This window comes from Labeo rohita, chromosome 24, assembly GCF_022985175.1.
Source record: "Labeo rohita strain BAU-BD-2019 chromosome 24, IGBB_LRoh.1.0, whole genome shotgun sequence".
NCBI classification, from domain to species: Eukaryota; Metazoa; Chordata; class Actinopteri; order Cypriniformes; family Cyprinidae; genus Labeo; species Labeo rohita.
Genome location: NC_066892.1, coordinates 12,963,057 through 12,977,464, shown reverse-complemented (window position 1 = coordinate 12,977,464; position 14,408 = coordinate 12,963,057). Strand labels below are relative to the sequence as shown.

The 14,408-nt window shown below is 38.2% G+C and overlaps 1 protein-coding gene across 1 annotated transcript in view; it reads right to left on the bottom strand.

Moving 5' to 3' along the window:
- Window positions 1-14,197, bottom strand: part of ctnnd2a (catenin (cadherin-associated protein), delta 2a) — a 394,266-nt gene extending 380,069 nt beyond the window's left edge. Inside the window, 1 exon segment of the mRNA XM_051098760.1 lies at window positions 13,966-14,197. The gene's annotated coding sequence lies outside the window, so the exon portion shown is untranslated.
- Window positions 14,198-14,408: the final 211 nt, after the last annotated feature.

The window sequence follows — 14,408 nt, the reverse complement described above, 5'->3', positions numbered from 1 at the left end:
ATTTTATTATTTTTCTATTTAATAAATATCTCAGTGATGCATATTCATGAGCGTGACATTCTGATCCAAATCTTCCATTTTTAAGCACAAGGGATGATCACAATAAAAAATAAATTAAGAAATAATCACACATAAAAGCCACCAAGCTTTTAATTTAGCCATTCAGATTCTAAGAGACATTATTAGAGTTGGTCAATGTTACAATTCAGCTTCAGTTTCAACAGATATGAGTGTCTTTTGTGACTGATGGCTCCACTTTACCTCCACCTAATGTCAGCCATTAAATTCTGAGTAATACATATAATTCAGTTCTCTACAGAAAAGGGCTTTAGATCCTGTGGAAAAGTGTGACAGACAATAAATAGTCAGGTTTTCTGTGAAGAGTTGCTCTGTCTCTTGTCATTTGAAATCAAGGACTGAAATTAGAGCTTCTTTATTAATTCTGTCTATTAACAAGCAGAGAATGACCCACATTTAAGCTCACTAGGAAAAAACTAGGATATGAATATGTGTTGTTACTATCAACTGTCTTGGATGTGACTGTCTTACTATGTATATAGACAAAGAGATATTTATATATGCATAGGCTATATGCATTTATTCACTCAAATGCAGCAAATAACATATTACAAAATTGCTATTTAAAATAACATTTATTTAGCATATATTTATTTGTTACAAAAAGTAATTATTTGTTGTGATGTCCAAATTACTCCAGTGTTTAGTGTCAAATGACCCTTCAGAAATTATCTAACAGGCTGATTTGGTGCCTGTTTTCACAGTTGAAAACAGTTGTGCTGCTTAATATTTTTATATAGACTTATTTTTCCAGACTTCTTATAGAAAGTTTAAAAGAACATGATGTAATTGAAACAGAAATGTTTTGTAACATTACAACTGGATTGGAATCACATGGCTGGAAGAGCATTAATTTGCGTTTGACTGATGTTGCAAGAAAACTAATTTTGCACATTTCACATATTAACCAGAAAATATGGTCATGAACATTTGCTGACTGGCAGAAATTCATTTAGGTTTTGCTGATTGAGTAAATAAGCTGGTTCCCTAGATCCACAAGGCCCATTTCCAGCCGAAATCAAACAATAAACACATAAACTGCACTTTTTACCTACTTCAGTACAAATCTTTAATCAAATACATAAACCTCAAAAGAGTAAACTATTCCAGCATTGTTCTAAAAGTGAATTATGATCATTACTGCTCGGTAGAGTTTAATTGCTTGGTTGTTTTGTGCCAAAAACACAAACATTTCAATTAGTCTAATTTACTGACAACATCAAGTTAATTATTGAAAATGGCAGATGAAAAAAGCATACGCAAATCTAAATGTTAATTGACTACTTGGTGGTTTATCAATTAGCTGGATGATTTAGGTTAATGTCCACTAAACGTATGTATACTGATGTATGTATTTTAAAGGAGAAGTCCACTTCCAAAACAAAGATTAAAATATAATGTACTCACCACCTTGTCATCCATGTTCATGTCTTTCTTCAGTCGTAAAGAAATTGTTTTTTTGAGGAAAACATTTCTGAATTTTTCTCCATATAATGGACTGATATGGTGCCCCAATTTTGAACTTCCAAAATGCAGTTTAAATGCAGCTTCAAACTATCCTAAATGTGGTTGTAAATGATCCCAGCTGAGGAAGAAGGGTCTTATCTAGTGAAACAATCGGTTATTTTCATTAAAAAATACAAAACCGCCTTTAAAGTTGTCTAAATGAAGTTCTTAGCAATGCATATTACTAATCAAAAATTAAGTTTTGATACATTTATGGTAGGAATTGTACAAAATATCTTCATGGAATGTGATCTTTACTTAAAATCTTAATAATTTTTGGCATAAAAGAAAAATCAATCATTTGACCTATACAATGTATTTTTTTATATTGCTACAAATATACCCATGCTACTTAAGACTGATTTTGTGATCCAGGGTTACATTTTTGTTCATGTCAAATTAAATATGGTGTTTTGACAAAGGTCGACCCAGCACAAACCAAAAGCCCCAAAAACATACCTGAATCCATATGAGGTTCTAATTTGAGCAGCCCTGCTGACCTGTTTGCGCCATTCACGCAGCGGTAGGCTTGCTGAACTGGGCCATGATTATGAGACTGTGTGATTGAGACTAGCCAGGAAGGATCACGTCCTGAGTGGCACCAAAGGAAGGGCGATCTCTGTAGCAGGTGGGCATGAGGACACCCTGCTGCAATCTGCCCGCGGCTGCAGTAATTGGTCTAATCACTGTTCCATCTCATTTTCAGTGCACATGGACTAAAATAACAAAGTTGGGAAATTAGCACAGCTAGAACATCATCTCATTCTCTATATGATCTGAGCTTTGCAAGAGAAGCTGGGGTTAGGAAATTATTTTACTAGCATAGCGTAAAATGTAAGTGCCATTTCAGCAATAGTTGTGCCATTCATCACTGCAAGATTTTGTCTAATCTGTTTGTTACAGACAACTGTCACAAACTCATGCTGGGAATATAAAAGAGGCTCTTGTGGCACTCTGCAATAAGCCATTCTTGATAATAACGGGTGACTCTCATCAGCAATGCAATCATAAGCGGCGGTAATTAGCAGCTGTGAGAGACAGCAAATCTTAAATTAATTCCCCTGATTACCACATTGATTATTTCATTTCGTTGGTGCATGATGGCGTAAGAAAATTCAAGTGAGTTATGAAGGTTGTAGAAGAAATGCCAAAATAGAATGGAGACCAAAGAGTTTTATACTCATAATTCTTCAGAGGTTATATTAGAGAATAGATTTTTTTAATATATACAGATATCATTGAATATAATAAAGCATATGATAGGACAATATATAATATATATATAAATATATATAAATGATAAATTAATAAATATATAAATAATGCAATATAATAAATAAATAAATAACTATCTATCTATCTATCTATCTATATATATATATATATATAAATTAATAAATATATAAATAATGCAATATGATATATATATATATATATATATATATAGTAATTTCTGAGTAATTGGGGACTGATATACACACAAAATTGTATAAAATTTTATTTTATATATAATAAATTGTACAATAATAATTGTACGTTAAATTTAATGCAATAGTGTATAATATACTATACTATACTAGACATTATACAAAAAAAAAAAATATATATATATATATATATATTATAAATTACATTTATAAAAATCTAGATATACTGTATAATAACCTAGACATATTTAAAAAAAAATCTAGATAACCTAGCCAGTATAATAAATCAATCAATAAGTCAACCATTCTGACTTACCCTGATATATAATATAGTAATTTATGAGTAATTAGGAAAATAGTAAAATAAATAAATAAATGTATTATATAATTTATTATCTAATATTATTATCTATCTATCTATCTATCTATCTATATATATATATATATATAGGCATGGATTTCCAAGGAAAACCAACAAGCAGTGAGGTTGAGGATGGGTTGAGGACGTCATTGATGTGGGAGGCCATCAAGGCTCTATAGTCAGCAGCGACTTTAGCGAGTATAATCTGTTTTTTTCACCCGTGACAAACGGGGATAAGGCTCAATATTATCTCCAAGGTCAACCTGATCCTACCACTGAAAAGAAGTGCCCAACCGGAGGAGCCTGACTCGCCACTATATCCCTTTCTCCTCCTTATCACCGTCTGAACACACTTGTTTAAACAAAAGCGAGACGGAACAAGCCCACATTCACTCTCTCTCATGCTCTCCTTACCACATCAGTGCCACGACACAGATAACTTCAGTTATATCCAGCAGCAACACATTTTGACAACAATAACAATATCTTTTATGCATTCTCTTCCGTGCAAAGGTTAGATTATGCAGCCATTAGAGAATTTAAAAGGCCATTGTTGGAGTTTTATGAAAATGCACAATTAAAGGTCAAAGGTCAAAGCAATTTTCTCTACTGAAATTGAAAGTATTATTCACAGAAGGTAACAAAAGCCTCAATTAATACATAATGATAAATACACAACAACAAGCGAAACCTCACAAGTACAAAAATACAAGATTAATTTCCGTAACATTTCCTGTTATTACGCTCTCCATGGAACACTGACCAATGTGCCCCCTCAGCGGATATGAGGGTCCCGGGTAACCATTCAACCTTGAACGCCCTGCTTGTCCAATCCTTACCGCCACAACTTTCTCCCCCATGATCCATTACAAGGCCAGGGAGCAGGACCAGTCACTGTGATGTATTTAAACTCTCCTGCACGGTCATGGATCGCTCATGGTCCTGATTCAACAAAATAGTTCTTCCCTGCATGCATCTGAGACAGTACCGTACAGCCAGGTGGCTTCCAGACTTTTCTCGGAATTGATTTTCTAGGGATTGATTGTAGTGAAGCTTTGGGCTGTGTATGAGATTGAGGTAATCATAAATGCGAGCCAGGTTGGTAAACAACCAATAGATCCCGCAGAATCCAATTGATGATATTTACACAGCAATTCGTTGTCAAGTTTGCCAGCACATGGATGCATAAGCTGGCTGAAAATTGTCTTTTAGGACTCCACCGACATTTATATAGAACTAGGCCTTCATTCTGTCTGCCAAAAACTCCTTTCGTCACAATGGTTTGTCCCACTTCCCTCTAAATCCAGCCATCACTACTCCCAATGGAGTCAAGCCAGGAAGCCTGCCTTACTGGTTGGTTGGACGGATGTCATGGTAACCACGCTGCTAATGGTTGCTACGGTTTCCAGATGACTGCTTCTCACTGAGGGGCTTCGAGTGATGCCCCAGTGACCAGCTCTACAACTTGGGCAGTCAATCATATGAGACATACCCCCCCTCTGGCGTTTCTCACGCCCCTCATGCTCTGGTGGGGCTCTAAAGCTCAAAGTCACCCAAGTCATTATTTACGGATGACTTTCTCCTCTGCTGAAACTCGCACAAAAAGTCGCACAAAAAATGGCACACTGATGACACCCAAAGTTCACCCAAAAATGAAAATTACCCCGTCCTTGGTGTATAACACTTTCTTCTTTCAGATGAAAACGATTGGAGTTATACTAAACAATATCGTGACTCTTCCAAGCTTTATAATGCCAGTGAATGGGTGTTGAGATTTGAAGCCCAAAAAATACATTCATCCATCATAAAAAGTGCTTCACACAGCTCCAGGGGGTTAATAAAGGCCTTCTGAAGTGAATCAATGCATTTGTGTGAGAAAAATATCCATAATTAGAAACCGGAATCTCTAGCTTCCGCTAACTGTTGTGCATGCATTCACGAAGAGTGGCACTTCAGTGAATGACGTAGGGCAGTGGTTCCCAACCACGTTCCTGGAGGCCCCCCCAACACTGCACATTTTGCATCTCTCCTTTGTCTAACACACCCATTTCAGGTCTTCGAGTCACTACTAATGAGCTGATGATCTGAATCAGGTGTGTTTCACTAAAAAGACATGGAAAACGTGCAGTGCAGGCCTCCAGGAACGTGGTTGGGAACCACCGATTTAGGGCGTAGACCTCGGGTGCCCAAACTCGGTTCTGGAGGGCAAGTGTCCTGTTAGCTCCAACCCAAATTAGACACACCTGAACTAGCTAATCAAGCTTCTACTAGGCATACTACCATAGCCACTAGATGGCAAGCCTGCAACCATTAGCCGAAAAAGCGCAACGGTTAAATCTAACGCTTCCGATCTGGCGGTATGTGGGAAAGGAGACCAGAGGCTGTTTTCTTTGAATGGATGCCAATGGAAGTAACTAAGTAACAAGCTCCTGCTCAGTATACCAGGTCGTAACCAGCTCAGGACCAGATCAAACCAGCTGCCATGCTTCAAAACATACCTAACCAGCATATACTGTTTTTTTCAACAAGGTACAAACTTCCCAGCAGGTATGCTGAGGCAAGTTGGAGCTAAACTCTGGCAGGACACCAGCCCTCCAGGACTGAGTTTGGGCACCCCCCCAGAGCTGTGTGGAGTACTTTTTATGATGAATGGATGCACTTTATTTTGCTTTCAAATTCTCAACAACACCCATTTACTGCCATTATAAAGCTTGGAAAAGCCAGGAGATCTTTTACAGAGCAGGTCATATGGTATTTTAAAGTGTCGTAATATTGTATTGGAGTCCCCTATGACAGGTTTAAATGCATTTAAGGTAGGAAAGAGCCAGAGCCAGAGCTTAGCCAGACCTTCAGACTGATGGCCGCTTTGAATAGACTCTCTCTTTTGAGAGACAATATCTTTATCATGCGCTTTTTTGATTAACAACTTTGCAGACTGTTTACATTTATGGAAAGCTATGTTATGAAGTGCAAAAGAGATATTTTTTGAAAAGCCATATGACCTGCTTTTTTAATATAACTCCAATTGTATTTGTCTGAAAGAAGAAAGTCATATACACCTAGGATGGCTTGAGGGTGAGTAAATCATGGGGTAATTTTCATTTTTGGGTGAACTATCCCTTTAATTTCGAGCTTGACGTAATGGCAATATTGCATTTGAGAGCTACAGCAGAGGCATTTTCAATGAGTAAAAATGCTAAAATAATAATTTAATAAAATAAAAAATTTAATAAAAATTTAATCACATAAAGCAATCGTATGGTTTCTGAAGGCACAGAATAGAGCTAAATATTGTCCCTATATTGTCCTTTTGTTATTTTGGAGCTTGATAGTGCAGTCACCATTCACTTGAACTGCACCTCCCCACTCCTGCAAATGTATGCTCCCTCCTGAACAAGTGGTGCGTTGTTGTTTCTTCACAACGAGGCACAACATTGCTCTCCAAAGCCTTTGTTCACCCTCTCTGCTCCTCCCTGGTGGAATGAGCTGTCAACCTTCACCCAAACAGCTGGAACCATCACAACTTTCAGAAAGCTGCTGAAAATGCTCTGCATTTCACTTCTGCTCCAGCTTTTTTCCTAACCTAGCTTTCTAAAACACATGGCACTGTATACTGACTGAAAATTCTGTTGGCTCTGTGACTAATTGCTTATTCTCTTCTATTGTAAGCGAAAGTTGGATGAAAGCTTCTGCTAAATGCATAAATGTAAATGTAATTTTAATTAAGACAAAATGTAATTAACCACGCTTCTGTGTGTGACACCAACTTGGAAAACAAGCAAATTGCTTATTGCAATGCTAAAACAGTTATTCCAAGCAAAAGGCTTATTGTAATTGGGAATTTTGGTTTTTGGCCCATTGTATTCACAACATTCCATTTTAAACAAGAACAAATTTGTAACAAGTAGCTACATCTATAAATCCAGTCTCATTTGTTTCCACATAATTGGTGGCCCTTCTATCAAGTAGCATTTTAGTATTTGGATGGGGACGACACAAGGGGATCAGAAGGGGGGGAAAGGCAAACACTTAGAAAATGGTTTCATCCTTGATAATTACATGCAGCGAAGCGTGACTCTGCAGCCAGAACCTCAGACAAGGTTGAGGTAATCAGTCAGTCACTGCACCCTCTACTGGGGAAAACGGGTCTGAGGTCACCGTTTCTGCTGCAGGTGCCCAACGCTGTGTGTGCATCAGCTGCTCTTGGCACTGCCTTTGTAATGACTCAGGAACTGATAGAAATGAAAGAAAATGTACACATATGCACTCACAGACATAAATTATGACAAAATTAAAAGTGGCACATCTTACCCCGCTCTAACCTATTAATCATAATAATAAAAAAGCATGATAGTATTCCATGTGACGCTACCTCAAACCCATATTTTAAAAGCAAAATTCTGTAAAATTGCTGTTGGAGTGACGGAGACCTTTCATTATTGCTTTGTCATATTCATCTCTTATCCTGTCTAGACATCTTTTTCATTGAACAGAACTCAGCTGTCAATCAAAGGCGTCGCTGGGTGGAGTCCAACCATGCATTTGATTTCATTTTCTACACAGCTAAAAATACGAGTCTAAAAATAGCAGGCTTGGTGATGAACGCTTTCCGCTCAAGGTGTGCAAAGCAGCTGAGGTGCAACGCACTGACAGGACGCAGGCATATTCAGGAACGTGATATGACAGGGCATTTGGCAGGATTTAGCTGTGAGAGAAGAGAATCCGTGGCGTATGATTAACCCCATCTTCTCCCTGGCGAGTGTTTACTGTTTGATTCTTAGACCCCTTCTTCCGCCTTTCCAAAAAGAAAAAAGGAAAATCAATACGGTGTGAGACACACTCATATACACACACAGACAGACTCAACTGACTCAGCAAATGAGGATCAGTTGGTCGGAGAATTATTTCCCTCCACAGCATGAAAACAAGACTATATAAAGCAGGCATTCTATCATGTGTGGAAAAGGAAACGCCAAGAATGTGGAGCTAAACATGCAGAAAAGCTATTTTTTAACTTCAGCAAAACATCCTAATACTTTCAAAGCATTAAAATGACAAATACAGTAATGCAATATGATTATGGAATTAATCCTCAGTTTTCACACAACTTTTTTATAAAAGAAATCAGGAATGTTAATGATCATGTTGTCCAACTTACAGAACCTTTATTTGAAAAAACAGAATGAATGCTGTACAACTCTCTGTCAGTTTCACACTAAGTAATATCCACCTTGAACGAAATAACACCTTTAGGAACAAGATGACCAGATGTTCGTATTTTTCTTGTGACAGTGCAACTGTGTCTCTGATATTTGTGGCAGAACTGTAGGAGATCTGAAATATGAGATTTCAAACTAAGCAGGCACGTGTGAGGAAAAATGACTTGTATGTAGGATTCTCCCAGGAAGATAATGGAACATCTAACAACCGCTAAAAGCACCAAGTGTGGCTGTGAATGAACTTCATATTGCTTTTACACAGCAGTTCAATAAACAAGAAGTTAATATCGAGTAACTCACATTTTAGACACAATTCTGCTAGGTCTATTTTGGCTAACGTTAATAGTTCAAAAGAAAAACACGGCAGAATCAACCACATCTAACAGCAGTTGTGTTTTGTCCCTGAATAAATCAGCGTTTTGAACAAATTGGTTGGGTGAATGATTTAAAGGTTCATGAAACCCCAGACTACTTTTTCTGAGATTTCAGCAGAGGTGTTTGTGTTGCACATCATATATGACAATGTTAGCATCCAATAATTTTAACTTTTGGAGAAAACTGGTTAATTTTGAGCTTTTTTGCTCTATTTTCATCTTCTGGGTTTAAAATCTACATTGTGCTGACGTCACAGTTTGTGACGTTGCAATGGACTATAGTACATCGATGACGCGTCGGTGTCTCATAATTATTCATGAGGCTGTGTGTTCTTATCCTATGAGAATAAGCTTTGCCTAATTATTCATGTCAGCGCGTGTTGATTTGCTATGACAGACGCTTCAGACTGTGAGATTGCGTACAATAACTGAGAGAAAGGTTAGTGGATCGAAGGAGACTGTTGGTTTTTGTTTGCTTTGCAAGTAGAGTTCGGCACAAACGTGATTCATTCATAAGGTGAGTGTAATAGCGTTTTTTACAACTCCTTAATGCAACCCATCAAAAGGATTATAAATGCCGCAAAATAAGCCTTAAAAGTTAATAGAGGTGCAACAGCACGTTCATATATATGTTTTCAATGCAGAGTGCAAATACCTGTGCATTTATTTGTGTTGTTAACTCAATGGGAGCGAAATAAAACGAAGTTGACTCTCTCCCCTCTTCCCCCTCTGCTCCGCCCACCACGCCCACTTTTGCAGCATTTTTCAAAAATAAGGTGAGAACTAACCAGTGCTGAAACAGGGGGGTTTCATGACCCTTTAAAGGGGTCATCGGATACAAAACTCATGTTTACATGTTGTTTGAACATAAATATGTGTTGGCAGTGTGTGTACACAACCACCCTATAATGATAAAAATCCATCTTTACAATATCCCCTTTTTCAAATCAAGTCATTCTCAGCATCTTGTCTGTGTGACATCACAAAAACCCAGGGTCAGGAACGTCTTACCTTAGACCTGCCCTGAGTGGGCTGAGAACAGTCCACCATCGTTTCGACTCAGGTGACTCATGTGCAGGGGAAGACGAAAAAGTCTTCCAAGCGATTGAGGAATAATGAACATAGTAGTCATCATTTACTCCTGACATCTGAGCCGCTGAAGATGCAGAGGATTAACCTTTAGTTTATGAAGGAAATACACCCGGCGATCTACATAAATTCGTTTATGTTCACGCAAATTATTTGTGATGCAGCTTCACCTACAGCAGAAGTGCGTATAAGGGTTTTTATGCATCTTTGCAAATCGCCTTTCTTAATAATGTGCTAGTTAGCAAGTTTCGCAGCTAAACGCGGCTAAAGTAAACAGTACTGCTCATCACCCCACAGAAGAGAGGGGCGGGAAGAGCAGAGCTCATTAGCATTTAAAGGAAAATGCAACAAAATGGCTCGCTCTGAAAAAGGCTGATTTTGACAAGGTAAAGGGTTTTTTTACACTACAACGAAGAAATTTTAACCAAAGTATGTTATAGACTTCTCATTAAGACCGTAATGAATTATATCAATTTATATCAAATTTATATCCAATGACCCCTTTATGACTCCCTTATAAGGTATAGATGAAATTGCATAATGCTAAATTTGTACTACATTTAAAATTAAACTTATTTTGTGCCTGATTTAAAAAAAAAAAAAAAAAAAGTAGTTCCGGTCCTTGATTCTGATTGGTTGAGTCACATTTGAAGCTGTTGTAAATTACTCTACAAACATACACCTTTGTTTATGTTTGTGTGTTGCTTGGCAACCACTTTGATGCAGCCACTACCGTTTCTGAGGAACTACATTGTTTAGTGGAAGAATAATGTTTTTATTGATATCATTATGGAATAACAATTTTATAAATGCAATAACCCTTGTGAAGCTGTGGTTTACAGTGAATTTCTAACAGCTAACAGCTTATAACGTCGTGCCTAACAACAGCCCAAATCTGTTATAAATTCACTGTAAACCACCACTTCTTGGGGCTTAAAAATAAAGGTTCTTTATTGGCATTGATGGTTTCATGAAGAACCTTTAACATCCATGGAATCTTTACATTCCACAAAAGGTTCTTAATATTGGAAAAAGGTTCTAAAATCCTTCTTTTAAAGGATTCATTTCAATGGGAGTCAATGGGTTGAAGGTCCAAACTGCAGTTTCAATGCAGCTTCAAAGGATTTTACGCAATCCCAGCTGAGGAATGAGGGTCTTTCCTAGCAAAACGAACATTTAAAATTTTGTACAAATTTAAAATGTATAAAAATATAAAAATGTACACACTTTTTAACCACAAACGATCATCTTACTCTAGCTTTTCTTCGTGAATTACATACGTAGACAGAAGTACCGACCCAGTGTTTACAAAGCGAACGTGCAAAGAAAGTCAAACGCCCTTCACAATTAAAAAAAAGAGGTAAAACCACGATGCTGGATGATTTTGAAGTTGGAGTACACAGACGAAGAACTAATCGTGTGTGACTTTTCCAACGTCCTTACTGCGTCAAGTCCTAATCATGCATCACAGAGCTAGTGCAAGATGAACATTTGTGATTAAAAAGTATATACTTTTTTTTTTTTTAGAAAATGACTGATTGTTTTGCTAGATAAGACCCTTATTCATCGGCTGGGATCATGTAGAGCCCTTTGAAGCTGAAATGAAACTGCAACTTGGACCTTCAACCCACTGGCTCCCACTGAAGTCCACTATATGGAGAAAAATCCTGGAATGTTTTCCTCAAAAATCAATTTTTTTTTTTGACTGAAGAAAGAAAGACATGAACATCTTGGATGACATGGAGGTGAGATTTTTTTATTCTGGAAATGAACTAATACTTTAAATTACAATACAATCCAGCATCCAAAATCATTTTGCTCAAAAAACGACTACATTTTAGTGAATTCAAGCTATACATTTTCTGTATCCGCTATCCGCATTCCCTGGGAATCAAACCTGTTAGTTTCCACAGATGAACAATGAACAGCTCATAATGTAAAAATCTCATAAAATGAGTCCAGACATCATCATCATCTTATTAATATCTCTGGCCGCCCGCAGAATTATAGGTTACGTTGAACATGTCCCCCCTGGCGGCAATGACCTCACTGTGTTTCAAGCTTAATGACTCAACAAAAGTGACAGGATTTTTTAAAGCTTGTCATTGCCCACAAGTAAATGACGTTAGCTCTACTATACATAAATATCATGTGAGTGCTGAACCTTTTTAACCTGTAACTGTCATGAGTCCTTGTGGTGGGGGGGAAACCTGAGCAAATACAACCATGTGGCTCCAAATTAACACTGAACCACCACTCATTGTAACCCAAGATACGTCCCATGGATAACAGCACAGCCTAACCCTCACCTTGCGCTCTGTGAAATAAATAATTCATATCACAGAACAGAAAATATGATGACAGCTTCTTAAACGCCAGGCTTTCTATGTGCTCAATTAGCCTTTGGAGACCTTGATAGCTAACTAACTAATTAGTAATCTGCACAGAAAAACCAATGACGGATTAGAATGCTGACGTACAGTTACACACCATCAAGTCGTTACAATCCTGATCCAACTTAAATGATAGGCTACTTATATTGAGAGTTTCTCATCTCGTTCATCCCTGACGATCTGGCCACAAGTTGAAGTTCTTCTCAAACAACAGTGGCCTGAAAGCCAGTCTGTTAAAATAGTGCATATCTGTGAAAAGCACTTCACACGTTCTCCGTTTCATCACCAAACACATGGTGCTTTTCAAGCACGCTGCCACGGCACAGAAGACAACCGAGAGGCGGCAGACGAGAAGAATTAATAATAACGATCCGGCCAAATCTTCTGGCCCGGTAAGAGCAAACAAAACCAAAGCTCTCGGTTATCTCTCTGTCCGTGCGTGCTTTCAAACAAACACCAAGGAGATAACTGAGATGTTTGATAAACAGGATCCCATTCCTTCATCCCATTAGCATGCTGCAAGCAGCGTGAATTTCACATGAAACCGTGAAATTTGCAAGGGCCAGCATTGAGCTTTCGGTAGATAACATTACACGCCTTTGATCCAGCTTTGTCCCTCATCATCTATAGCTCAATCAATGATCTTATTTACAGATGCGATCAGGCACCCTGTGGAAAGATCTGCCAGTCAGCTCTCCAAATCAATCATTCCCTCCTAATGGAAAAGCTTCATCACCTTCTTTCCAACAGTGTAAAATACTCACACCTGAAATGCCAATTAATGCCTTTGCAAACAACAGTTTGACATATGACATCACGTCAAGAAGGTTTTTAACAGCAGCTGAATATAAAGACAAGACTTTTAATTAGCGTGAGGTCTACAGTAGCTGCATCCAAACTGACGTATTGCTTCACAGTACTTATACTTCTGTGTAAATGCTACATAATAGTGCATAAGTAATAGTTGTAGACACCTTGAAATCCTCGTTTCAGTCCGACAAAGCTGGAAGTGGACCAAACTGAGCTTAAGGGGATGTGTTGGTAGACCTCGTGGCTTTTAAATGTCTGTTCAGCCGAACTCTGAATTAAGTATCTCAAATGTCCATACCAACTTAACACGGCTCTCAAGGTGAAAAGTAAAACCTTTGCAAATGATGTGAAGATTTACCTGTCATGTCATCAAAGAGCTTTGTTCAGGTGTTTAAGAGAGAGGAACAAAACACATCCTTATTTATTCCCAAATTCACTACACCTTCCACTCACCCACCTTCTGTTTCAAATTTGGGTCAGTCTCTTTAAACGAGCTGCGATGCCAATTCTATTGTTAAACTGAGCACAGATTGCATTAGATCTTTTTTCTCTTTATTCAGCACATTGACAGGTTTGTTAGAGTTGAATTCTGTGCTACTTTCCTCCATCTTAACCAAACCAGCGGGCATCTTCAACTGAGCTAACCTGAAATAGTGCGTTACCCCGCAAACAAACACTGAGTGCGATGGAATGACATTGTACACTCACCAAATGATGTCCAGGGAACAAACGCTCTCCTCTCCCCGCTTTAAATCCGAAATTCAGCTGGATAAGAATCCTACGTTCATGCCCTGCTGAGGTTATTTAAAGAAAAGAACTGCTCTCTGGTTGTTGACACAGTGAGGGACAAGCATCGGCTGCTGAAAGAGCGAATCGCGGAGGCAACGGAGGCAGAGAGCGCGGTGATGCTGCCTTTTCTGAAGCACAACCATCCGAGCTTTCATCCACACACATACATACATACACACGGCAGCTCTCACGCTCAATTCATTCACAGAGCACCATCTTCTGGCGGTACATGGATGTGTTTTACACACCTGCACCCTTCTTTTGCAGCACATTTGTGACCCTGGATCGCAAAACCCGTCAGAAGTAATCCTGGTGAAAAAACCAGCATATGCTGGTAGGCATGTTTTGATGCTGGAATGCTG